At 41.2% G+C, this 19,548-nt stretch overlaps 1 protein-coding gene across 1 annotated transcript in view; it reads left to right on the top strand.

The window, feature by feature from the left end:
- LOC307191369 (uncharacterized protein) overlaps positions 1 to 19,548 on the top strand; it is a gene marked incomplete at its 3' end in the record, with an annotated part of 547,413 nt that overhangs the window by 148,034 nt on the left and 379,831 nt on the right. Inside the window, exon 4 of the mRNA XM_079931381.1 lies at positions 18,906 to 19,085. The remainder of the gene's footprint in view (positions 1 to 18,905; positions 19,086 to 19,548) is intronic.

Below are 19,548 nucleotides of genomic sequence, written 5' to 3' on the forward strand. Positions count from 1 at the left end.
TATTCAAATGAATTGCTCAGGATAGGAAAAAACAAGTTGTGCCTCCTGTTCTAATTGGTGAGTGATGTGTGAACTAATCAGAAACCTGTGCTGTGGCCTCCATTAAGGTACCAGAAGTATCTGGCTGAGGAGAGCTTTGTTGAATAGCTTCAACCTTTAAGTGCAGAGGATAAATGGACGATGACATCATTATATCTTGACAAATAGGAATTATATCATGCCCTTATTTCTTTTTCATTACCAAGGATGATTTATTTCAGTGGCTTTTAATTCATAAACCTATGGATTGTTTGTAAAGTTAAAAACCTTTTAAATTTGTAATGTGCACCAGAAATGGTTAATAGCATTTATGAGCCACACTCTATAATGCTATTGGGGTTATTTTCTCAGTAAAGACGCATCATAAACAGGTGCCGGGAATTTACAGCAAGCAGATTTGTGAGCCTCATATGCCTGGTCTCATTTCCCAACCAACCATAATGCTAAGTTACCATAAATGACATGACATGTGACCCTGTTGCATTTCATCTTCATCAAATACCGAATGATACAGGAAGGTCTTGGGATGGGAAGTTAAAGAGTCAATAGAATTGTTTGTATCATGAAAAATAAGTAGAGGCTCTCCCATAACCTTTGTTCTCCCAGTAAATTCTGTGTTTGTTGCTCTACTTGATTACTTTTAGTTTGCACTCCCTGTAATGCCTGGGGTTTCCCGTGAAATTTTCTGTTATTACCCAGGATTACATGTCCCTTCCATTCACTGAGGCCTGTGAATTTGAGAGCCTGAAGGGAGGAGTGTGCAGGTACTTGGATAACCTATCCCCTGGTCTAGATTACAATGACAAATAAGTCCTGGATGCTCAAAGGATGAGATTTGAATGGATTGCAAAATAAAGGTCAATTTTGTTTATCTGGGACTCAACTCAGGAACTAAATGTTTTTAGGGAGATGTGTGTGTGTGTGTGTGTGTGTGTGTGTGTGTGTGTGTGTGTGTGTAAAATGGGTGGGGAGTGTGGGGAGGAGGGTGGGAGGGAAAGAAGAAATATGAAGAATAAATTAGGGGAAACATAAATAAAGGGTAGACTGGAGGATGACATTCTTACCATGGAATCTTTTGTGTTGAGGTTGGGAGGAAATTAGAATATGATTGGTGATCTTGGGAAATAGATGAGGAAGGAGATACACCAGGAGCAGTGAAGATGGTAAGTAGTAAGGAGCACACTTGGTTTATCCTATTGGCTGTAAAGGGAAAAAGGTCTTCGTGAGGCTTGGGTGCACAGGGAAAGGTGAGCCCGGGAAGCAGTGAGCTTCCTAAAGCAGCACATAGAAGGCTGTACAGAACTTTGATCAAGTTAAACATAACTTAGGGCTGTGATAGAGGCTCAAGGCCAAAGGATTTTGCAGCAGGACAGCATCGGTGCTGCCACGTCCTCACTGCTACTAGTTTCTAAGTGGCTTCTTGGAGAGCCCTTGACAAGACCGACAAATCTCCGCATGAAACAAATGGCCCAATCGCTGTCACAAAGTGAATGTGATTACGTTATAAGTAGAGGCCTGTGAGCTAACTTGTCACGCCACTGACATCCTCCTGGTAAGCTTCCCAAACACTGCTGACACGAGGCCATTCCTAACAGAGAGATTGTCAGCCTCAACATTTCCTGTGCCTTATATCACATGCTGATGTTTCTGGGGGGAAATCCTGTCCAGTTAGCAGCACCAGTGCTCTTTGGCACTTATAGCATGCATTTTATTTTTTAATCATTTACAATCCTGTACTTATCCCACATCCACTGCCCTTCCCTTTCTCTGCTCTCACGTCTTAGGCTACAACAGTGTTTTTACTCTTTGCAGCATCCTTCACATGAGTTCACTGAGTTGATCATAGCATCCAGTTTTTGACTGTAAAATTGAAAAGAACTCAGACAGCGTCCAGGAGAGCAACACAGATAATCAGAAGGTTATAAAATAGGACCAGGGAGAAAAGGTTAAAGTAACTGAGATTATTTAGCTTTGAAAAGAGAATAATGATGGGTGACTTAATAGTGTTTAACAGAGTCTGTAAGTGCTGTTTTCTGGGAGGTTATTAAAAAAAAAAGTCAAAACCACCCCTAACACACTCACTTGATCCATGATCTCTTGGATTTTTTTTTTTACAGGAAGTGATTTTGAGTATTTTTCTCTTATCTGTTCATTTATTTTGGGGGTGGGAAGAGTGGGAAAAGAAGAGTCTGTAGCAAAGGAACGTCAGTTCTATTCTGTGTTCCGGAACCCTTGGGAACAGACCTTAAGTAGCAGGACAAGGAAAAGAACATTAATGTGGAATTGGACTTGGGCTTATGGAATTTCTGGGCCCTCTAAATAAATTCACTTAATTTTTTCATTGCTTCCCTAAAAATGCAGCAACTTGTTTAAAAGCAGAGATCCCCACCTTGCCCTCTATTCTTTCCCCTTGTGAGAGCTGAGAATGATTAGGTGAGGAGGGACCAGCCATTCTGGACTCTCCCTTCAGCAGCAACCAGGTAGCAGAATCATGGGATTTGTCTTCAAATCTCCAGCACAATGCCTGACACGGAGAAATTTATCTGCAAAGGCTGGTTGAATTGTATTAAATATCCAAACTTTCTAATTTTTGAATTAGGTTAAGGAAGGCACTAAACTTTAAAACAGGAGTAGGTTCCAAATTCAAGGTCTTGACTTTCTTACATGGGTTGAAAGGTGAGAAGGTAGAGAAAACTACTGGAAATATCTGATACTGAGTCCTAGATTGGAACAATATGTTTTGAGCTTTATAAAGAAAAGGACTATAGCTTGAAAACATCCAGAAAACGAGAGGGGCTGTTTTTCTGTGTCCGTAATTCCTAAGGAACAAAAGTGATACCATCAAGTTAATTTTTACATAGCCTGGTCTACAATGACAAAGTGGAAAAGTGAAGTAATTCTTTGACTAGGGCTACCTGGTGTTATGGATTGAATTGCATCCCCTCAGAAAATGCTGAAATCCTAACCCCCAGTCCTGATGAATGTGATCTTATTTGGAATTAGGGTCTTTGCATTTGATCGAGTTAAGATGAGGCCCTGAGGGTGGCCCCTAATCCAATATAACTATGTCTTATAAAAAGGGGAAATTTGGACACAAAGACATAGGGAGAGTGCCATGTGAAGATTAGACTTATGCTGACACAAACCAAGGAACACCAGAGATTTCTGGCAAACCATCAGAAGCCAGGAGAGATGCATGGAACAGATTCTCCCTCACAGCCTTCAGAAAGAGCTAACTCTGCTGACACCTTGGTTTTGGACTTCTAGCCTCCAAGACTGTGAGACAATACATTTCTGTTGTTGAAGCCATCTAGTATGTGGCGTTTGTTATGACAGACTCAGGAAACTAATACATCTGGATAAATGGATCAATCTCAACCTTTTCAGCAAATATAATCCTGGCCATGGATCTAAACAATAGCAGTGGGGCTCCTCTCTCTCCAAGAGTAGCTAAGGGTTTCACGTTCTCCAAGATTCATAGGCTTGCAACACATATTTGGCAGAACTCCTTCCCTTTCCTCTCCCCAGCCTTCATCTCACACTGAATCATAGTTTCAGGGCTGGATGTTTATTTACTAAAAGATCTAGATAGCAATAGATTTTATTTCCAAATGCTTTTTCAGACTTCTTTTTGCCATCTCCCTATTTCAAAATAGCCATCAACATGATCATTGATGCAACGTATCAGTTCAGTGTTTCAGCCTCCAGATGTCTTTTTGGGGATGGGTTTGCATATGTTAGAAATGAAATAACTAAGTGTCATCATTGCTTTTCCTCATGAAAAATTACTTAGGGTCAAACAAATCATTTTCCTTCTCTCCTGATGCATCTCAAACGAAGTTATCCTTTTGTTCTGTCAACAACAAAAAGCAAGCATTTGTCAAAAACTGGAGTTAGACAAAGGGCTGGTGACAATAAGTGAAAGATGTAAGCTCATTGCCTTTTATCTTTACATATTTGTATATAATAATTTTTTGTTTTCCTATAGACTGGCCAGAGACAAAATGTTGAAGCAAAGTTTACCTTCATTCTCCTAACCCCAGCTCTCACCTCTTGCTCACTATCATCTTGAGACACTCCATTTATGACTGTACAGGCAACCAGATGCTGTTACCCCCCATTTTTATGCCACCACAACTTGAATTCATTACCGCAGGAGTTTAGGGCTTTGCCAGCTGGGGGCCTGAAAGCTATCTGCAGCCATCCTTCTTGCTATTGTATCCATTGTGCAAACCCTCCCAGGTCATGTGCAGTCTGAGCCCAGTGAAAATGCTCATCTCCTTAAGGAAGCCTGTGAGGAAGTGCACTTCAGAGGCCACGTCAGGCCAGGTGGCCGCCTCAGAGAAGCTGGCCACTGCCCACATTGGCTATGTCTGTGGGGCCAACTGCAGGCCAACTTTCTCCTCCAGCGTGACCATACGCTTTGCCCAATGCAGTCTGTCATCCTGAAATTCCAGCTGGTGAAGGCCTAAGGGCTTAAGAGCCAGGGTTCTTTCTGGACAATTCTAGACACATTGTTTTTCCTGCTTCAGGGTTCATTCATGCCTGAGAGGAACTACCAGGTGGCAGTCATCACTGACCTACTGCCTTTGCCTGCACAGGGTCCCACATCTGTGCAACGACAGATGTTTACTGCCTAGCCTTTCCATTCTGTTTTGGTAAACCTGGCCTAAGTACAGCTCACATGTGATGATGAGGCTAGCAAAGATAGCTACTTGCTTAGCTAATTATACATTCTTTCCTCTTCCTTACCCACAGCTCCCATTTTAGTTCAGGGCAGCAATAGACCCACTTAACAAAATCCCTTTAGATCTAGGAGTGGTGTAATTCTGACCAATGAAATGAAAGCAAGATCCTATGGACTGAAGACTCTATGAAAGCTATTGTTTTCTTGTTAAAAGGGCATAGTCTCATTTGGCATTAATTCCCCCCCCACTCCCATCTTCCTGCCAAGTTTGCAGATGTGATGTCTAGAGCAATGCTGTGTAATAAAATGTCCACAGATGATGGAAATGTGCTACATCTGCACTGGCCAATATAGTAGCCATTAGCCCCATGTGACTATTGAACACGTGAAATGTAGCTAGCGTAACTGAGGAACTGAATTTTTTATTTATTTTAATTTAAATTGAAATAGCCTCATGTGGCTAGTTACTCCATATCTGGTGGGGTAGGGAAATGCAGCATCCATCTTTCAAGCAAGAGGATGACAGCAACACTCTTAAGGGTGGCAGCCTGGAAAGGCAAGAGGAGCCCTTGGACTGGTCCCCAAGTCAGTGTGGCAGCTGTGCAGCCCAGGACTGCTTGTTATGTGAGATAAATAGACCTTGATTCAGTTAAGCCACTGTTGTTGGGTTTCTGTTAGATGCAGTTTTATGTGATCATACCAAGGTGTTCTGACCAAAATGTTAGATACTCAAGTGTAACCTCTGGCAGAGCCAGTTCTTGAAGCATAATAATGACACTATGTAAGACACTCTCTTGGTGGGGCATCTGGTGTTTCAATGAAGTCTTTCTCCCCTAATCTGCTTTTTGGATTTGCATTTCTAAGTGATTTTTAGCCACATATATAGGGGCCTTGTACTCAAAGCATGGAGGCTAAGCACTTGGGCACTGGAATCAGGTTCCTTCGTTTTGCATCACGGCTCTACACTTACTGTACAGCCTTGAGGCTACATCACTTTTATGTGCTTTGGTTTTCTCATCTGTAAAATGGGGATAATCACATATTCATCTTTTAGGGTTATCGTAAGGATGAAAATGAGGCAATGCCAGGTATAGTGATTGGCACAATGTAAGTACCCCAAGAATGTTAACTGCTATTGTTGTTATTATTTTCTAGGCTGTGGTCAGAATTACTACTTACTTAGGGCATGGCGTTTAAAAATGTATTTCCTTGAACATGAAAAGAATCAGGACCAGAACCCTGGTCTCTTGACTCCCCGGTCAGTGCTTTTTCCCCGTCACAGCATTTCCATTGGACACTTTGGGAACATAGCACCATAAAATCTATACTCTTTCAATCCTGTGACTGCTCATTATCTGAGGAATTCACCTTTCTCCAGTACTTCTACTATTATTTAGGGGCTAACATTTAGTTTTATCTGTATTCCTGATCTTTAGCTTGTCTATTGCCAAAATAGGTCCGTGGAAAGAGAACAGAGGCTTTGAAAGCAAATAGTTTGAATCCTAGCTCTGATGATAATAGCTTCTGTGACCTTGTACAAACTAAGTTTCTCTGCACCTGCTTTTCCTCCTCTCTAATATAAGAATAATAGAATGGTTGTGAGGGTTACATTGCGTGAAACATCATGTATAAGGCAACTATCAGGGTGGACAGTTATAAATGTTAACTCTCTTTCCTTTTGTGAAGCCCCCTTCTTGACAGCTTTTCCTAAGAAGGAAAATATCTTCTTAGCAGTTATTTCTGGCTGGGATAGAGGAGGTGGGTTCTAGCTATCATAATTCAAAGAAGATTTAGGGACTATAGCTATTATCATAGAATCATAGGCTCAGAAAAGGCTTGAGATATCTTCTAGTTGAGGCCTGTATCAATGAGAAAACCTTGACCCAAAGAGGTCAGGGACTCTGAATCTTAAGAGCTCTAAGAGAATGGAATAGCCACTTTAATTTGACTTGTCTCAAAATTTCTATAGAACATCCTCAGGGAAGTACTGCCTTATAAAACTCTCACTTTAAGAGATTTCATCTTTTCAAAAATACTTTTCCCTACTCCATGGATATGGAGAGTTGACTAAACATGAGATCAAGAGTTTTTCAGCAGTTGAGATGACCTTTTGAGAACACTTTTAAGAACCAAAGGGAGACAGAGGAAGTGGGAGGGTGAGGCTCTGCCTGGTATAAAGAGCACCGTCTTGGATCAAGTCTGTCTGGGATCAAGTCTGTCTGGGTGACTTAGGATCAAGTTGCAGCACTGCCACTCAGTAGGGGCAGGACCTTGGGTAAGTAGATTAAAATTCTCCCATCCTGTGTTCTTCACCTCAAAATGGGGGCTCTAATACCCACTTTCAAGCATAGACATGTGGATCAGATGAGATCGTGTACCCGGAAGCACTTGGTAAATTGTAGATTGCTCTGGTGGGATAGGGGTCATCACATTTTCTAGCAGGTATGAATGAAATCTGTCCAGTAGATTTAGCTCTTTCCAAAATGCTGTGCCTAGGTACATGTGTGAACACTACAGAACCCTTACAAATTCCTTCATTCTGTGTGTCGATTTGGCCTCTCTCCCTTGAACTCTAGAAAATTAGCAGTGTGAACTTAGACGTGTCTCCATTTCTGGAATTACAGAGTCCAAGGCTCTTAAAAATTGTACATTTCTTTTGTATTTTGAGAGTCTTAAATCACCACGTATAACTCAGATTCTTAAGGGAACTCTTGGTGAATTATGGTCTTCTATGAACTTGCTGGCAATGGGCTCTCTCATTAGAAGAGTTAGTGGTTGAAAATGACTCAAGAGTTTCTCCACTATAATCTGGGAATGCTTTCTAAAAACACCATCACATCTCTGCTCAGCCCTGGAATTCTGGCTGCCACATTTTGTCTGATCACTCTAATGTTTTTTGTCCCAAGTGTGACATAATGACATCACCAATGAATTCTTTCTAATTAAGTGACTGAGGGTAACAGAATTAAATTCAACTGCTCCATATTTTGAAGGGTGTGCATGTTTATCTCTGTGTGGTTTTACTGGGACAAGTGAGTTCTAAACACAGGTTTAGAACCTGTGCGTTGGTTTACAGCTTTGTCTGACATTACCTCATATAACTTCAGTTACACTTCAGAACAGACTAAATGCAAGTACATACTCATAGGTACACAATACAGATAGGTGTACATATTAGTAGTTCATTGCTAAAATGATGCTTCTAGCAGTGTAAAAATGTACCTGTATGACAGGAACTGAACTGAATTATAATTATATAATTATAATTAAATTATTTGCTACAGTATGATTAACTTTGATTGGTTTTAGGTGAGGAATTGGGCCAAAACTTGCTTTTAAAATTAGAATTTAGACTTAAAATTTTTTTCCTCAATCATTGAAACTTAAAACTGAGGAATTAAAGCAGTAGAGAAATAAATGACTTGTATCATTTGGGAATAGAAGTAGGATTCTACTCACTGGACTGAAATTTCTAGGTGGTTCTATTGTTTTCTGAGCAAAGGAAGGATATCTGGGTAGTTTTTTCAAGTTCCTCACCTGGTGCCTCAGAAAATTATTGACCTGATCATTTTTTAAAACGGTGTCTCAACAGCCTGGTATTAACTTATTTATTTCTCCAATCAGGTTTTACTGAGCGACAAACTTGCTAAAGACACAGGGTTTTTTTTTTGTTCTACTTTATTAACATTAACAGTTTACATCTGATGTAGAACATCTTGAAGTCCCTTGGAAAGCTATAATATTATTTTCAAGAAAACTTTCCATTAACCTATTCAGCATCCTGAATGGTTTATTTATCTTGGGTCTCTTCAAATGAGGTGAAAACAATTTCAGATTGTGAATTAATTGATGCTGTCCTTTGTGTCAAAAAATGACAACTGTCTGTGAGTCTAGAAAGCCTCGTCCCCGCACTTTGTAATGTAATATGCACTGGCTTTAGGCTCCTTCTTCCTCTGGCGAGCATGTTCACTGTAAAAGGCAGTACAGGGAAAAAATGAAGCAGAAACCCTGCCCCAAGATCTGTTGTTCTCACCCTACTTTTGTGTCCCACTTGTCTGGTGTAGTAAGATGTTCCTCTGGTGGTCCCACATGAACCCTACCTTCTGGTATTCCCCCCTTATGTACTACTCTCCCCTGTGGACTCTGGGCTTGGCTCATGTGGCTTAATTTGGCCAATTAGCAAGTCTGATGCAGACAGAAGCTTACTAAGCACTTGCATACTGGAATGCTCCTTTTTGGAACTGTGATACCACCATGCTGTGGGGAAGCCCATATTAGCCTCATGGAGAGACCAGGTGAAGGAAAACCGAGGCCTCAAACATATAACCTTTGTGAAGTCATTTGAGCTATCCCAGCTGAAGCCCCACATGTCATGGAACAGAGATGAGCCATCTTTACTGCTTCCTGCTTGAATTTCTCACACACAGAATGGTGAGCAAAACCTATTTGTATTGTTTTAAGCTACTAAGTTTGGAGTCGTTTTTATCCAGCCATAGACAATAGACAGGAAAAAGTATAGAGTAGTAGTTCAGGGCATGCACTCTGGAGCCTCACTGCCTGAGTCTGAATCCTCACAAACTTGCTCTGAGGCCTTGAGCAATTTACTTAATTTCTTTGCACCTCAGTTTCCTTGGTTGCAAAATGGGAATAATAATAGTACCTAATTCCTTGATAGGTTGCTGTGAGCATTAAATGGTTTCATACATGTAGAAACACTTAAATCAGTGCCTGGCCCCTAGCAAGCACTCTACATGTATTAGCTGCAGTTTCTAGAGCCAGGCTCCCAGTGAGATCAGCTTAGTCAGACAGCAGCAGCAGGAGGCAGCTGGGAGCTGCTCTTAGGGGCCGAGGCATGTGAAAACAGAAAGATGTTCCTGATAACTGGCTCATTGCGTGGAATCACTGGAGTTGGTGTGCTAGCAGTGCTGGAATGAAGGGCTGTCATTCCTCTCAAGTCCCTTCTCTTCTGGAGGCTGTTCTAATCCGAAAGGGAGACTCCTACATGGTTTAGATAACTCTGTGTGGAAGCCAAAGGCACTGAACTGGGTTTAGGACTTGCCCTGATGGATTTGGTGTCGCCCTGAATTAGGTCCATAGTGTCGAATAAGTCACTTAGTCCCTGTGGACTTTAGTGCCACATCTGTTAAAGGAGGGAGGGTCAGCCTCGCCAGCCTCAGAGTTGCTTTATCCACTTTTCTAATGAAATGATGATATGTCAGATGTCAGGCCCATGAGGAAGAATTTCGGGGCAGATGAGTGCCCAGTACTCCTCAGCCAATGCCAAAGACTGACTATAGAGCCCATCCCCCAGACCAGTTTGAGAGCAGCATGTAGAGCTCTCTGTAGAGCTGCTTTCTCCCATCCCAGCACTTGCTCCTGCTGTAGCTGTCCCCACATCCTACCTCAGCACCATTATTATCACCTTTTGCATGAGGCAGCAATTTTGTCTTGTTCACCATTGTATTCTCAGGGCCATCACTTAGTAGGTGTTCAGTAAATAATTGGTAAAAGAACAAAGTCAATCACCCATGATTGTCCAGAAGAAAGGGATGTTCCTTGACTCCCCCCTCCCTCCTTGCCTTCTTGTTAATTCTCAGGAGGAAGGTGCTACGAGGAAGAGTGAGCCGTCCCAGGAGGTCATAAGAGGGCAATGGGGAGTTGGAAAACAGGGTTCTGGCACTTAGAGTTAAGTGTAAATTGCTCCCAGACTCTATAGAATGTCTCAGCTCTCTGCAGGTTCAAGGGAGAGTCCTTGGAGCTCTTCAGGTACGGCAGCTAAGTTTGGTAAAAGCTCATGCTGCAGACGTGACCACATAGCTATAAAGGTCAAAGCCTTTCCCCTCCCTCACACAAGGTGATAAATACCAATAAATACCGGCATCAGCCTGACCTGGCCTGCAAGTACAGCGAGCACTTTGCCACACATGATCTGCTGATTGAGTCATTTTCTTTATAAAGTCTGCTTTTAAAGCTTTGTTCATTAAATTTTCAATAGATACCAAGTATCGTGCTGAGGATTTTATTAATTAACTAAATTTACTTATTCATCTATTTACAGTGTTTCTGGGACTTTTGATGGATCCCATCTGAAAACACAGCCAAGTGCTATTATGAAACTCTGAATTATTTCACTGATGTATTTTCCTGTCAGACCTAATGTTTCCATGTGGGAATTCCTTTCTGACATTTCTCGGGACATTTACATATTTTTCTGAGTCCCCATAAATTTGTTGAGTGCCTCTCATGTTGAGGCAATGCAGCAAGGATTGTAAACAGGACATAATCCCTGTTTTCACAGAGCTTACAAGATATGTCATCTAACCTTTATGACAGCCCTACAAGTGGTTATTATTCCCATTTTACAGAAGAGGAAATTGAGGCAGCAATGGATCCTGGTCCACTGTATCCCTCTTTATCATCAAAGTTGCAGTTTATCCAATAAGACAGTTTTTGTTTGAATTATTCAGTGCATATGTTTTGGCAGTCTGATCTATTTCGATGTGTCAATCTTCCATTCACTTGCTGCCATGGAGATCCAACATCCCAAGTTGCTGAGACAGGATGGTAAGATAAGTAATGAGGGTATGTAGTTGGGAATGATATACTTAGTATTCCCCACTCCTACGTTCTTATTGCTAACATATCCTATGAATTTGCTACCCTGGGAAGGGGAGCTATTGGCTTTTTGCTGAGATTTGTTCTGACAATGCTAAACGTAAGATTTGAAAACTTTATAGAATGAACACATGTGAAATTATGAAAAAAAATCTGGAAACATTTCCACCTGAATAAAATCCAGGATCTTTTTGTTTCTTTACATTTTGTATGAGAAAATGCATGTCATGAAATTGAGACCCAAGGTAACATAAATATTCTGGGATGTTTCCTTCATCTTCTCCTATTTGGTTAGCTAGTCAATAACCTATTTTCCAAGCTTACTACATGAAGAGCATTATGTGTGTTTTGGGGATTTAGTTTAATTCCTTCCTTATATTTACTGAAAATGTAGCACCTATAAGGCAGAGTGTTATGTGCTGTGATGGATCATTCATCTTCCAGGGGAATTGACAATGGCTTGAGGAATAGTGGCAGCTCAAGTGTGTGTAAACAGAGCCTTGAGAGCCACTTGGATCTCAACAGGCAGAGGTGTTGTGTGGACGGGCACGCATTCTGAGGGCTCGGTGTGAGCAGAGGCATAGGAGAGAAAAAGTACAATTGTGTTCAGTGACAGGTGTAGCAGGCCTGGAGTTTTGCAGGGGCGGGGCCCAGGAGGGAGGGAGAGGGTGTAAGCTGACTGACTGGCTAAGCAGACTGCATCCTGGATGGCAGTTTAGGAGGTTTGTTCTGTAACACAATGGGGAGAAATCTGTTCTTCAGGAAAAAGAAGCAGATTCAGAATAAGTTGCAGCAACAGCTGAAGGAAGAAGGGGGGAAAGAAAGTGGAGTTCAGCGGAAGAAGGGGGAGAAGGAGGGAAGTCCTACCCACTTTGCAATTTCCATGGAAGTGTTTGCAATATCATACGAAACTCATTTGGGGGGGAAAATACTTAGAAATACAACAAAATTTACAGTCTGCAGGTCTTTCCATTTTCAACTATGTCCTTGGTTTGCTGGACCAGTTCAGGTGGGTTATGTGTGGCCAGAAAGACCAAGAAAGTCTGGTTCAGTACATGGTTGGGTTTTTGAAGGCTGAGTCATTCCATGTTTTCCACCAGGGTTTGAGCTGAGAGGAGATGGCTCTGGCCAGCCTCTAGTGCCACAGGCACTCCTTTCCTGTGGTCCCGTCCTACACTAGATTTTTAGGCCCCGGGCTGAAACTGACTTCAGTCTCCCAGAGGTCTGCACCACCAGGTGTCACAAAGGCCTTGCAGGGCAATCTGAGTCAGCAATTGTCAACTCTTTTCTGTTTCTTTTTAGTAGCAGAACTGTTCCTTTAAACACACAAAACAATTCTTGGTAAAAACCAGCTCTGTTAAACTGATAGATGTGGAGCTGCTGTGTTTGAAAGCAGAGATGAGGGCTGCATAAGCCCTCACACCTTAGGTATCCCTCAGGTGTTCTCTGACCCTGGAGCGTTCCATGGAACATGGTTTGAACACCCTGTCTTGCCAGAATCAGTTTTGTGACCAGAGATGAACTGGAATGAAACTAAGTTCCTAGGGGATGTGGTATTAGGGAAGGGAGCTGGTTTCTATATGGGGCTGAGGGAGCTGAGGGACAGAGAGCTGGTCGTGAAGTTTTAAGAAAAAGGATGGCTGAAGAACCATTTTTCATGTTCCTCATATTTTTGCTGGGAACTATTAAAAATATAGCAAAATGCTGTCATGGAACTCTGCATTATTTCACTTCTCTGTTTCTCCTGTCAAACCTGGTGTGTCCACGTGGGAATTCCGTCCCAACATTTTTCAGGAAACTTATATTTTTCTAAATCCCCAGAAAAACCAGAAATTGGGAAAAAGAAAAAAAAGTATAATTCTCCTGTGAGAACTAAAGTTTAATGATCAACATAGAGCAACTACTGATCGGAAGGAATCTACTGACACCAAATTGAAAGCATGAGCAAGAAACATTAACATGTGGGTTCTGAGGTTAAGGCTGACATTTCCAGGAACCTGGTTAGGAGCACAGAGGGAAAAACTGTCTTAATCTATCAGCCAGCCTTGCTTGTAGCTGAGGCCATTGTAAGTATCTGTTCATGGGCCAGTCTGGTGCTATTGGTGACTCATTCTTGCAGATAAAATAAATACTAATGAATTTATATACATAGTGTATTTTATACAAATCCTCTGCGTGGTGGTCCAAGAAATAATGAGTTTTGGAAACAAAATCTTAAATTGGCAATTTACACTTTGATTCTGTATAGTGCTGTTAATTTTGCTAGGAATAACGAATGTTATTTGAATATTACCAGATAATGTTTGCCGGTGTTTTTCAATATTTCAGTATTTTCCATATGCTACAGTTCTCTGTAAATACTGATCAAGTTAATATTTCTTATTAATTAAACAATTTTTAAGATATCCATGGTGATGAGTAAAGAGTATGAAGAATATTAAAAGTTTTAATAATAGTTTATGATTTGGGGAATTCCAGAGAAATTCCAGGAATTCCAATTCTGTATCCTGAATTCTGATTCATATCTGTCAAGAATTTGGAAACACCACCTAGTCCAACCTCTGGCCTTTAGGTTTAAGTGATCATTTAAGTGATCTCAAATCATCAAGATTGATCCCAACTTCATTTAGGCTAGGACAGTGACTTAGCGAATGTTTCTCTTCAAGACTAACTTGGAGCTTGTATAAGTACTCACAGTTGAGTTTAGAAATAAAGATTTTTTAACCATTAAAAATGGAGGGTTCAGAGTTTTCTCTGATAGATGGATTCTTTAATACAGCTTTCTAAAGATTTCACTTAAAATAAGCTCCCAGAGACACTAGAGAAGTATAAATATTTAGCTGTGGGTGGCGTGTGTGTGTGTACAATGTGAATAAGAGTTCACATTGCCTTCTCTCCACTTGAAGGAAAGCGATACTTCTGTCTCTCTCTCTCTCTCTCTCTCTCTCTCTCTCTCTTTTTTCTTTTTAATGTGTCGATTCTTCTTCAGTCACAGTATGGAGTGTCAACATATAAATGGTGAACACAAGAACGGTGCGAGCATTGGGTTGAATTATCCTTATGATTTTATTATGAGGTAGAACATTTATCATATGTCACTGCTTTTGACTGGCTTTCAACCACAGCTCTATTAAAGGCTTTTTATTAAATAGGTTTTAGTTTGATCATAAAGCAATTCTGCTTCCTGAAATCTCATTTGTCTGTGAGGAGCATTGCATATTTATACTTAACATTTTGGGGTCAAACAATGGAAGTAAGGTGACTGCTTGAATTATTGCACTATTTATAATCAATGGTTGCAATAAAGCATTATCTCTAAACTTGACTGTCACTGAATATGGTCTTCAAAAATATATTGGTCTCTCTGTCTATTTTATAGCTGGGAGGGAAGCTGTGTTGACTTTTGCTTCTGCTAGAAAAGGAAGGAAGAGATTTCTATGATCTAAGTTGGAGAGAATGAGCTTAAAAGTAAATTAACTGGAACTCTGTATTTACATGACTTTTGACACCATCAACCCAATGTCCTGCCAAAAGTTCTAATACTACTGGTCTACCCAAGACCTACTGTGTCAGTTGATAATATGGTATAAGATTTAGGTTGTATCAGCTAGTTGTATTATGCAAAAGCCAATAATTAAATTTTTGGAGGCTGATTGTTCTGATTAAAGTCAGTCAAAGATGTTGTCTCTAGATAAGGAATGGTTTTAATGCAGAGTTGAATGAGGAAAAAGTTTTTCATGACCCTGCTCACTGTTACAAAACAATAAAATACTAATGGTATCCTGAATTGCTGTTTCTTTGAAGATATGGTAGGTCAATTCAACCTTTAAATTAATACAAACAGATTGTTAACAGGAAGAATATTTCACATTGTTACATATTTATTATCTATAATGCCATAGACTTTATAAAAAATTTTTCAATATTGTCAAATCTTCAAAACACTGAAATGGGGATTATTGGTGGGTACTGAGCTAGGAGTAGCAGCAGGAGAAGGTTATATTCTGTGAAGAACTTTCAGTTCCTTTAGACAGTGATTGGAAAGTCTGAACATCCATGAATCAGAGTAGAAAAAATGAGAAAGAGCTAAGAAATCCTTTCCCTGCGGTTTGGAAGGGTACTCTATTACATGTTTCTGGACTTGGATGGATGTAGTGCACCAAACCTGATTTAGTCTCTTTTTCACATGTTGGGAGGAGGTGGTTGGGGTTACATTTGTTGCAACAATTTTTTTTTTTAAATGACACAGATTGGGTTTCAGATTGCCCAGTCCCTAATTTAAGAACTGGAAATTACCTGACTTGAATGGTTAGACAAGAACAGAAAGATGCATTCATGTTAAAGAAAGTAGTCAGCCACCATCAGTCCTTTGGGAGAACAATGGGAGTTGTAAGCAGGCTGAGAAAGAGAGAGATTCAGGTATACAGAGCAGACTGGGGAAAAAGTACTTGGTTTTCCCATTGGAGAGGAGAAACTTCCAATTAGAAATAATGGAATTATGAGATTTTTAAAACCAAAAAGGAATAAGAGGGTTCATTGAATCCATTTTCCCTGGAGATGCCCAGCAGGGAGGGGGTGGTACTTTCTTGGACAAGGGTGGCTGGGTCTTGCTTTGCAGGATGGGGAAGGAGAGGAAGAGAAGGTGAACATCCCTTCTCTGTGTGTGGGCTCCATGATGACATCAGTTGGGTGGCTGGCAGGAACATTGATAACATTGTTTTCAGGCTCTTGTGTCTGTAGGAAAAGAGTGTCCCCAGGGAACACTCTATTTTTCAGGAGGACCCAGGCACCCAAACTTACAGGTCCTTCTCTCCCAATCTAGCTGCATCTGGATATGAGTTCAGGTCAAGTTGGGAGCTCAGGGATATGGCAAAAGGGGAAAAGGACTTAGAATTCCCTTTCTCCCATCTTTGCCAGAAGACTGATTACAAAGCTCCCTAGTGTAAAGGGGAGAATGGGAGTGCAGTTCAAAAGATCAACATGAAAATATTTTAGTAATGTCAAATATGATTTAAATTAATGCTCTACTATTAAGATTTCAGAAGTATAAATATTTTTTCAATGAAATGCACAGCATAGTTCTCATGTTTATTTCTCTGCCTGTTCACATAATTCTTTCACTAGGAATTATGAAAACAGGAGGAGATTTTTTTTAAAAACTATTTGTTAGGTGATAGAGATCCCTAAAATATGGGTCAGACATCTATGGCTTACTTTTTTAACATGAACCAGACCCACACTTTTGATCCCAAAACACAGAGTTGGCATTTTTCCACCTCAGTCAGACACTGTACAGACTAATCTAGAATTAAATATATCTTGGCCAATGTGGCAAGGTGATGACCTTAGTTTTCTTTCTTAATGCCCCCAAAGGGCAAAAAAGTGTTTGCTCACAGTACAAATTATAGTAGAAGCAGAATGACTGTAACCAGGAGTCCCCAAAGTACAGTGGGTGACGTGGACCAAAGCTTTCATGATCTGGGCTGATGGGCAGTTATCCTCCATGCAGCCACTCAGAGACTTCAGTGCCTGCCCTGTTTTTGTTCTGCCATCATGTGGGGGCATTAACTTTGTCTACTAACCCAAAGCTGGCTTATAGATGTGGGCATAGTCCAGCTAATGGGAAGGAGAAAAGACAGAAAAAGATCCAAGGCAAGAAATTGTCTTCTAAGCAAGTAAGGCATAAATTGCACACATCACTTCTGTTTACATCCTGTTGGCAAGTCCTTCATCACATTAGTCCCATAGATTCACCTGGCCACAAAAGAGGCTGGGAAACTCTACCAGGGTGACTATATGCCTGGAAGAGGGAACATTAGGTCACAATCATGGAGACTTTGTGTTCATTGTCTTAAGTTGGCTTAGGAAGAAAAAAGTCACTTTTCTCATATCAATGATAAAATTTCACTTAAATTAGGTATGGTTGTCATATAATGCTTATTTACTGAAGATCAGTGTGATGTTTTATTTTTCCAGCTTCTCTAGGATATTTGGACTTAGCTACCACTAATTACACACACACACACACACACACACACACACACACACACACACACACACAAACACACCCCAAAAAACAAAACAAAACAAAACAAAAACCTCAGAAGAAGCAAATTTAAAGGCATAGAGCCATGTTTCAGTTTGACCTTCCTTAGAAAGAAATCTAGTAGAAAGAACCTTTGGTGTGCAAGCAGGAGTACAACTATTTAGATCCAGCTCTGTTATTAATTCAATAAGTGGCCCTCAGTAAGTCACTGAACTTACCTGTTCCTCATCTGTAAAATGAAGGGATTGGACTGCATCAATTTTGGCTTTAAAGATTTCATTTAATCTTAAAAAGATGTCATGCACTCCCACAGAATAATTTTTGGGCTTTTAGAATCTGTTGATTGAAAAGTTACAGAATGAGAAAGCACTAGAACTAATTTAGTGGCATTTTAAAGTAAATGGTAGAACATCTATTATTTATTCAGTCTGCATTTAGTTTTGAGGATGCTGCGGCCTCAGGTTGGAAACAACTGAAGCAGATGTTTTCCTTTTTTTTTTTTTTTTGCGGTACATGGGCCTCTCACTGTTGTGGCCTCTCCCGTTGCGGAGCACAGGCTCCGGACGCACAGGCTCAGCGGCCATGGCTCACGGGCCCAGCCGCTCCGCGGCATGTGGGATCCTCCCAGACCGGGGCACGAACCCGTGTCCCCTGCATCGGCAGGCGGACTCTCAACCACTGCGCCACCAGGGAAGCCCAGATGTTTTTCTTTTCTCCTTTTTTTAAAAAATAATTAATATTTGGCTGCGTTGGGTCTTCGTTGCTGTGCACGGGCTTTCTCCAGTTGCGGCGAGAGAGGGCCACATCTTCAATGTGGTGCATGGACTTCTCATTGCAGTGGCCTCTCTTGTTGTGGAGCACGGGGTCTAGGCATGCGGGCCTCAGCAGTTGTGGTGCACGGGCTCAGCAGTTGTGGCTGGCAGGCTCTAGAGCACAGACTCAGTAGTTGTGGTGCACAGGCCCAGCTGCTCTGCCGCATGAGGGATCCTCCTGGACCAGGGCTCGAACCCGTGTCCCCTGCATTGGCAGGCAGATTCTTAACCACTGCGCCACCAGGGAAGTCTCGAAGCAGATGTTTTTCAAGATAACTTAATGCTTTAAAAGTCTTCAGTTTTGAGGTCCTCTTCGAGCAGGCGTAGGTGTGACACCAGGGAAAGAGTGTGAGAGGGTCCTGCAATGAATGATGAGTGATGAGGGCATGAATGATGTTCAGGTCAGCTCTGCCCCCTGGTCCCCGGAGCTCCAAATGTAATCTCGTACATGGAGGTGGCTTTGCCACCCAGCCTCACTGTGAGCCTGAGGATGTGGAGTGTGGTTTAGTTGCCTCATTCTGTGTAAGGTGTGGAGAGGAACAGGAAGAGACACCGCCAAATTCAACATAAGAAACCTCTTCAGAGGAAATCACTTATCCCTTATTCCATGAGGAGTCCTATGATAAGATCTACTTCCTTACTTTTTTATAGTACAGTTAAATGGATCCCAATTTTTCCCACTTCCATTTTTTTTTTTTTTTTGCAGTATGTGGGCCTCTCACTGTCATGGCCTCTCCCTTTGCGGAGCACAGGCTCCGGACGCACAGGCTCAACGGCTATGGCACATGGGCCTAGCCGCTCTGCGGCATGTGGGATCTTCCCGGACCAGGGCACGAACCCATGTCCCCTGCATCGGCAGGCGGACTCTCAACCACTGCACCACCAGGTAAGCCCCCACTTCCATTTTGATTTTTCTGAAATTATTTTCATTGAGCTCAACAAAGATTTGATTCATTTTTTAGTGGATTTTCCCCTACTTTGGCCCATATCAAATCTTGCAAATAATAATTTCTGCCTTTATGAATTTTCTTTTGTGGCCATTATTTTTTCCAGTTCTACTTTTCTGGGTCAAACTTTGCAGACCCTAATTCTGAGGAGAACATTTCTGAGGGTCAACTTGAATCCACATTATTCTTGCCTTGTACACTATAACCATTTGTTGCTTTTGATTTTGTTTTAAATTTTTCTATAGATTTCTTGTCTTCAATTTACTAGTTTTTTTGGTTTGTGTGTTTAATAAAATGTGGCCCTTTATTGAATATTTTTTTGGTCTGTGTTACTGTGCAATTTTGGCCTTTGTCAACTCTATAGTATTCATTATGAGCTGGGCAGTTTTAGCACCCAACAAA

The sequence above is a fragment of the Stenella coeruleoalba genome, assembly GCF_951394435.1.
Source record: "Stenella coeruleoalba genome assembly, chromosome: 9".
In the NCBI taxonomy this organism is placed as follows: Eukaryota; Metazoa; Chordata; class Mammalia; order Artiodactyla; family Delphinidae; genus Stenella; species Stenella coeruleoalba.